The sequence below is a fragment of the Corylus avellana genome, chromosome ca1 (assembly GCF_901000735.1).
Source record: "Corylus avellana chromosome ca1, CavTom2PMs-1.0".
In the NCBI taxonomy this organism is placed as follows: Eukaryota; Viridiplantae; Streptophyta; class Magnoliopsida; order Fagales; family Betulaceae; genus Corylus; species Corylus avellana.
In genome coordinates, this window is record NC_081541.1 from 15,471,883 (window position 1) to 15,479,489 (window position 7,607).

Genomic DNA, 7,607 nt, shown 5'->3' on the forward strand with positions numbered 1-7,607 from the left:
TTTGAAACTTAAAGACTCCCTTGGAAATTCAACTCGAGCAATTTCAGCTGGTAAACTTTCTAACTTTAGCTTCTAGCTTGGAGATATGTTTTTGTAAGAATGGTTGCATAGGATGATAATGGGATCTGAATTCTTTGCAATTGCTAAGATTGCTACTCTGTAATTCTTTGAATCACATCATTAGTCGATTTTAAAAAGATTAAGAAATTAAAAAAAGAAAAAAGGGCATTTGAGTGTCTGTATCCACTGCTCAGTCTTTATTTGCTCTATGATGTCATCGTTGTTGTGATCAACCATCTCCTCATTGGAGGTTTGCGCCACTAAGCCACCATGAAGGTCTGATTTGGTGGGAACTGGTGGCTAGGGCTGGGCACGGGTCAATTCGGGGCGGGTTTGACTTTTTTTGCCACCCGACCCGAGCCCATCGGGTTTGGGAAATCTCTACCCGTTACCCGGATTGAAGGCACTAAAACCGCCGGGTTTCGGGTAGGACGGGGCGGGTTGATCGGGTTGGTCGAGCAAGTCGGGTATTTTTAATGGGCATCAGGAATTCAAATTTAAGTCCTGGTTGGCTGGTTTTTGGTAATTTTTTAAAAAAATTGGATTTGGACTAAAACCCATCAGGAATTCATTGTTTTGTATTGTTTAAAATTTTCATAAAATATATGGTTGGATTTTTTTTTGTGAATCAAATATGATCAAAATATTTGATCATATTTTGATCACTTCTGAGAGAGAGAGAGAGAGAGAGAGAGAGATGAGAGAGAAACCTGGGATCGGCACGACGAAAAGAGAGAGAGAGAGGAGCGGTATGGTTCAAGATATCCTCCGCTAGCGAGAGTTAGAGAGGAGCGGCGCTGGGAGAGGAGATTGAGAGACAGAGAGGGTGAGAGTCGAGAGAGGCGCTAGGCTGGGTCTAGACGACTCTGGAGAGTGATGGCTGTGTGAAAAAAATGAGAGGAAAGGTGAGGATATTAGGGTTTTAAGCATATGGGCAGGGCGGGGCAGGTTGGGTACCCGCCTTTTTTAAAAAATTGTACCCGTCGACCAACCCGACCTGCATGGGTTGGACATTTTCCAACCCGTATTCACAAAAAAAAAAACACTAAAACCGGTACGGTTTGGGCGGTGATCATGCTGGCTGGAGCATGGTTTTGCCCACCCCTACTGGTGGCTCATATTAATACCAGTAGAAGGAAAAGTAGACGGGAACGGAGTATTACCCAAATCGGTAGGTCGCGGTGGTGGCTGATTTAAAGCACAATTATACAAAATTGAGTATGATAGACCACATATACGCTCAACCAATTCGGATAAGGAAGACTGAATCTAGGAGATTCAGGTCAAGATGGCAAAGCTCGAATTGCCAGTTTTGTCGAGATCATTGAAAGCCGACACAAAAGAACATGATTACAAAATAGATGATAGGACCAAGCCAAAGGGGATGCTGTGTATGTTACAAACAATTTATTATTTTGCTATTGGTTTTAACTATATTTTTCAGTTATTCCAAATTTTTTACCGCTTGACATTAAAGTATTTCATGAGATTTTATCATCTTTACGGTTATTGACCAAACGGATTTTATCATCTATCTTTACGGTTTATGACCGTTTGGTCCATAAAACTTTTACAACCATTGATTTCTTCTTACCATTGGTTAATGATAAGCGCCGAATGTTGCACATTCGAGCCCCTTAATTTGCATATGTTAATTCCTTAGCATTGTTATTTGTTTGATTTTTGTTTTGTTTTTGTGTTTTTAGGTTATAAATAAAGATGCAATTAATTCCATTGATTTTGGGCTTAAAAGCACACTTTGAGAAGACCTAGAAGATATGGTTAAACTTAACCAATCATGGTTAAGTTTAAATCAAATAAAGAAAATGATTAATTCGGAATTTCTCAAATTGGAGTCAAAATCGGATTGGATTCAATTTTGGATTCTGCATACGTCTCGGTATTTTGGCCATAACTTTCAGTTCAAATATCCGATTGAGGTGATTCAAGCGGTACTGGAAAGCTAACTCAAATGTCTACAAATCATTGTGAAATATCATTTTCCTAATTCAGAGCGCCGCATTGCCAAAATCGCCCCGCAAGATAGGAACGCAATTCTGGGCGAATCCTATTCCGATTTGGACTTAGGTTTTCTTTATCCTAATTGGACTTGGACTTAAATCTCCGAAATTTATAGGATTACTAGGGCTTCTAGGACTCTCCTAAGCCCTATAAATAGGCCTCTAAGCATTGAGAAAAGACACACCGCTTCTAGAGCAAAAATTCAGTAAAATAGTCTGTGGAGCTTAGGAGATCATGAGCAGCTAAACCCAATTGTGGGGTATTGATGTAGCCCTTTCCAAGCACAATGGTTTGATTGTATTTAATTTCTAGTCTTTCAATTTATGCATGTTGATTGTATAACCCTGAGGATTGCTACAGTTGATTTCTGTTCTTCATATTAAATGCAGTTGTTCTTTAAATTCCAAATCAATATTAATAGAATTCTTATCTTGTCTTAGAAATTATTTTACTATTATTGAACTCAAAACATTCTTATTTTCTGTGATCATAAGAATGATAGTTATACAATGGTATTTAATTGGCATGCAATCAATAGGGTTAGATAGACCATACCTAGGGAAGACGGATCGTACTACACCTTAGTTTAGTGTAATTTAGGTAGACGGTTTGTGCCAACCGAAGATGGGTTATGCTATTCCATTGATTGTATGAGATTATTTTCTTGTTAAAATTATAACATGCATAGAATGAATTACTAGAGTTAATTATGGTTAACCATTGATGTGCGGATCGTGGTGAAGTCAATACCCTACTCTCTCTTTCATAGATTTACTCCCTTCTATTTCTGTTTATTTTATGCACTTTAAATTCTCACAACCAATTCACTCTCTTTTAATTAAGTTAATTTTGATCTTTTGATTTTGATAATTAAACCCCTGCAGTCCTTGAGGTTCGACACCCTCAATATAGCCCTATCCTACGGGATTCGTTCTATTGCGAGTGGTAATTTTATTATTGATATTTTTGGTCACAAAAACACCACATCAGTTAATTTATTTCATCACATTAAAGACCATTTATCCTTAATGCATGGTCCAGTAGTGTTGACCATATTTCTTTAATACATGAATACATGTAATGAGCTTTAAAAGAAAATAGCCCACACGTGTGTATAAATAAAGATTTAGCTTTGAAAAAAGATGATTACTTCTTTTCTTTCATATATGGTACCAAATGTTGACAAACACTTGTTTTTCAAGGCATAAAGCCATATGCTATATGAGTAACTTTTCTATTTCAATTCTTTGATGTCCCTCATCGACTTTGACAAATGGGTTGTTTTATTACTCTTCGTTATTTGGAAGTGCGTCCTTAACGAAGGTAAACGCTATAGTCTAATCCTGGGAGGTTGTGTGTCAAAGGATCCGATCACACCGAATTATACACTTATGGAGGCACGAGTCAACCTTTAAGGACAACGCTCTTGCGTGATTCTATAGCATTGTGAAATCTTTTCATACTTTATTTTTCATCTCTTGTATTTTATTTATTTTATTCTTAATTTTCATATTGTAATTATTTTATATCAATGAGAATTTGTGCACCATCCAAATTTATTTTCAACAATCTTAAAGGTTGATTTCATGATTGTTGCACAAATATTTTGATTAGACCATAACAAGAGTTTTAAACTTATGAGAAATCAAATACTATAAAAGTTGGTGGTAAACAATTCGAATACGAGAAAGATGAAATCAATTCTTGGGTGGAGAGATTTTGTTGTGAAAAAAATCTGATAATTGATTCGTTATCAGAAAAATAGCTTAATTTCATGTGTAGGCATTGAAAGTGAAAATATTTTAATTGATAGAGTTTTTGATTATTTGAACTCAAATTTATGTTAATTTAATTGTTTGTCAAATAATCTTTTATTGTTGGGTTACTATTCTTACAATAAAAGGTTAAGCCTTTTATGATTTTTTTAGAACTTAGCAATTTCTATTGTGATGTACTGAGTTTGTTAGAGAAAATCCATGATGATCAATAATAACAAAAGTGAGTGGTTACTGTTAAGTGCCAAAATATTCATATTTTAGCCCTTAAACTTATATGTGTTAATTCTTTACTGTTGTTAGTTTGTGCAATTTTACTTTCTTTTTATATTTTCTTTGTTTTGTAGATTTTTGGAAGAAAAAAAAGCATTCTTGGAAGTATCGGACTTAAAGGATAAAATTAGGAAAATGCTAGAAGACTTGAAGCAAGCAAAAGCATTCTGGTAGTGCGATCGATCGCAGGTCCCCTGCGATTGAGCGCACTTCCAGAGAGGTCCAGACGTGAAGAGCGAGGTGTGCGCTCGTGCGCACAAGAGAAGACTCGATTGCATTGCGATCGAGCGCAGGAGACATATGGTCGATCACAGAGGTGCGATCAAGAGCACACGAGCTGCGATCGAGCGCACCTGTGCGCTGGAGAATTCCAGAAGCTGCGGCCAGACTCCCTTTGCTTTTCATATTAGGGTTTTTCTAGTCCTAGTGTAAACTCTACAAATTTACTAGGGTTTCTAGGTTTTCTAGAATATTCCTAAGCCTATAAATAAGACCTCTAAACCTTGAGAATGGAGATCCTGGAAAAGACACAACTTTGGGGAAGAGGAATTGGAGGCTACTTCTAGGACTGGTTTTCGGTTCTTACTTTCCCTTTTCTTTTTAGTTTTATTTTAATTATGTGTAACTAACTCTTAAGGAGGGCTAGATTGAAGCCCTAATTATGTTTATTTAATATTTTAATATTGGCGCTTTTGTGATAATCATATTGTATTGCTTAACTTGATTAATTCCTATTTTTTTGAATTCCTCATACGTGTGTGATTGGCCAGTATATGCATGTGATATGGACTAGTTAATTAAATCAATTTGAATGATCGAGTCCTAGGTTTAATAAGAGTAACAAAAGAAATCCACACCGAGTTTTTGGGTTAATCAACATGGGGAACCGGGAGTAGACACTCATGCCCTAGGCCTCATGTGTTTGTCGATTTTCATAAATTTATACTTTCTTAAAGGACAACTTAGTAGACATCGATGCGCTAAATCTTGAAGAAAGAAAAGAGTTAGAGTATACACCCATGCCTAACTCGTTGCTTAGGGAACTCAATAGCTTAAGGAGTATACACACATGCCCTTAGGTTGTCAAACATTAAGTATTCATAATATGATTGGATCATTGGCATATTGTTATATTATCTAAGTATGATTAGTGGTGGATATCAAAGCCCTACCTTTACCTTTTCATTTATCTTTATATCTTTTTATTTCTTTTTCACAATGTCAATTTAGTGACAACTTCATATTTTTAATCAACTCTAAATAAAATCAACAATCCTCGTGGGATCGATCTTGTACTTGCTGCACTATACTATCGTTTGATCTTGTGCAGTTGCGAGTAAAACGTACTAAATATTATCTATTAACTTAGGTACTATTTAGCACAACAAGTTTTTGGCGCCATTGCCTGGGATTGTTTGATTTTGTTTGGAATTTTTTTCCCTTAGTTAATTTTGTTTTAATTTAGTTTTCTATTTTCTAGTTTTTCGCAGTTCCTGTTTTGCTTTCGGAGGTGCGCTCGAGCGCCCATTCCAAGGCGATCAAGAGCACCAGTGCGATCGAGCGCACTAGCAAGTGCGATCGATCGTACATCAAGACAGCAGCACAGTTACTGTACTAATTATAGATATAATTTTTCTTTTCTTTTCTTTTCATGCAGGGTCAGTTGAGTCTGCATCTTCGTAAGTTTTATTTTTAATTTTTTTTCTTTTAACTTTTTGTTATTTTATTTTTAATTTCACACATGTGGGGAGGCATTTCGACACCCATGGACCATGTTCATTATGCCATGACCCTTATCACCATGTTAGAGAATGTCCTTCAATAAGACAAATTTCTAACAATTATTTTGGGCTTCTGAACACATCGTTCTCTAGACAGGGGAACAACAGCTATTTTGATTCCTATAACTTGTCATGGAGCCAATAGTCTAATCTTGCATGGCAAGCTCAAGCTCCTGGAAATCATGCTCCAGAATATCATGAATTGCACCTTCAATCATATCCACAATTTTATGATCAATCTTCTACCATTGATTGGCCAATACCAAGAGTGACAACAATACCAAGAAGAACCACCTCCTCCAGAAAGGCCTACCTTAGAATAAACAATGTCAGCTTTTCTTAGCCATAATAAGGCCTGTAATCAACGGCTGCAATCCACCATGGCCAAGACAGAAAATCACTTCAAGCAAATATTAGATATACTTAAAAAAGAAGAAGAGGGTCAAAGTCAGTTGGTGGCTAATCCTAATGAGCACTACATGGCGGATGAGTGCACTTACTATCATGAGCAAACAACCACAACACTTGGGAATGAAGAAACTAGTGAGGAAATTTTTTGTGAGCCAAGTCTGGAGGATCCGTTGGAAGAGCACTTTGCTCAATATGAAATTGATCTGGACCTTGACATGATACGTGAGCAAGCTGAGGCCTCATTGGATTCCACTCCTGAGAACAACAAGGTGGAAGAAGAAGATGAGCAAACTGAGGAGCTACATCGGGAAAAGGAAGAGAGCAGTGAGACTTCTTCAACATTAGCTCCTATTCCCGAATTACTAAGAGGCCAGGAGAGAAGTCTGTTAGAACTACCACATGAGCAAATTGAGGACATCAAGATAGAGAAGCTCCCTGAGTTTTTTTCTTACTTTATTCCAGTTCATGATTCCCCACCGGATGAGAAACTGTTTGAGAAAACTCAAAGTGGTCCTCCACGATCTATAGACATTCGGAAGCATCTTGCAATAGGAAGAATTCATTCCCTTTGGTGCAAGAGAAGAAAAGACTGGTGCTTCAAGTTTAAAGTGCCATAGTTTGACTGAAGACGTTAAACTTAGCGCTCACGGGAGGCACCCCACAGCATATCCTTTTTATTTTATTTGTTTGTTTTATTTCTATTTTTTTATTTTATTTTGTTTTATTTTGTTTTTGTTTTCCTTTGTTACTTTAGTGTTTTGCAGGGACAAGTGTGTTTTAATTCAAGTTTGGGGGTGTGCTATGAGCCATGCTATTACAAACAATTTCATCCATATCCTGGGTAAATTCTTTCCATGTTATAGACACATTGGAGACAATATGTAATTTAAGTATGAGAGACACTTTACACACACTTTGTGTCCCAATTTTATTTTTTATGAAAAGAAAAAAAAAATTGTCCTAGTTTTATTTTATTTTTATTTTTGTTGTTTGTGAAAAGAAATATAATATATATATATATATATATAATCATGTTTGTCTTAAAATTTTGGTTGATCTTAAAAATTCTGATTTGATTTCATTGGTGAGCTTAAAATTTTGAACACATGATCTGATAATTGAGTTTTTTAGTTTTGTTACTTGCTTAGGACAGTTGAGAATTCACATGTTTCATATGATCTTACACAAGCACATTAGCACATAATTTGTGGGGTATGACATGAAGTCTGATGTGTATATTTCTATGTCTTGGGTGAAACTGGAAGATTTATTAGATGGATACTTT